Genomic DNA, 1,274 nt, shown 5'->3' on the forward strand with positions numbered 1-1,274 from the left:
ATATGTAGCATTGCATCACTTGCTCAGCAATGGATGCTCTGGAATGAATGGGTGCCGTCAGAATGAGAGTCCAAACAGCTGATTAAAACATCACAATAATGTCATCTGGAGACAATAATAACATCTGGAGAAGTGAAAGCTGCATGTTTGTAAGAAACAAATCAATCATGAAAACATTTTAACTTTTATCTGCTGCTTCTGGTCAAAATATGAGTCCAGAATCCATAATAATGCTTCCTCCAGTGAAGAAGTCCATCTCCTGTTGTCTCTCACATCAAAATCCCTTCACAGATCTGTTTAGAACTGTTTTGGCTTGTAAACGGTGTTTGATATCTGCAGATTTCTCTCTTGATTTAATTGAAATGACTTCTTTGTTGAAGAAAGTAAAAATATATATATATATTTTTTTTTTTTAAAACTTGATAGATGTTTCTTACGAGCATGCAGCTTTCACTTCTCCAGATGTTAACTGATGCACTGGAGTGCTGTGGATTACTTTTTGATTATTGTGATGTTTTTATCAGCTGTTTGGACTCTCATTCTGACGGCACCCATTCACTGCAGAGCAGTGCTCATTGCTGAGAAAGTGATGAAATGCTACATTTCTTCAAATCTGCTCCTGTGAAGAAACAAATTAATCTACATCTTGGATGGCCGGAGGGTGAGTACATTTTCAGCAATTTCTTACTTTTGGTGAACAACTCTTTTAAAACTCCATTTCTAATGTGATAAATGACCTTCAAATGTCATTTTTAATGCTAATAGATTGCATGGGTACAGAAAATTGTGTGCATGGCCAATATATTGCATACTGCAGAAATCCTGCTAGCTCATATTTGCACATGCATGCACAGGCCAAACTGAAACACTTGTCTTTAAAAGGAATGCGTACTAATGAAAATAATGAAAGCTGATTAAGCAATTACTCTTATTTAAATCAGTCCTTGCCCTTGTGAGCCGCAAGTCGAGAAAACTTAATTTAGCAATGTCATTACTGGTCACTTCAACGGATAATGTAAAGCAGCTTTATGCAATTTGTGTAAGATACCATGACGTGCATGACAATGCAGTCCATACTTCTTTTCATTACTCTGTGCAATTTGTCTCAAATTAAAAAAGCGTTTGGTCATCATCACATGCCGCATGTCTCCTTTTGTCTTCTTTCCTCTCACTTGGCAAGCCGTTGGTTGACTGGCGTCACACACCCCTACCTTCCAGGTGCTTCTTAACTCTTGACTTCTCTTGTGTCTCATATATTAAACCTCGAAGGCAGG

Source organism: Carassius auratus, unplaced genomic scaffold, assembly GCF_003368295.1.
Source record: "Carassius auratus strain Wakin unplaced genomic scaffold, ASM336829v1 scaf_tig00036596, whole genome shotgun sequence".
Classification (NCBI taxonomy): Eukaryota; Metazoa; Chordata; class Actinopteri; order Cypriniformes; family Cyprinidae; genus Carassius; species Carassius auratus.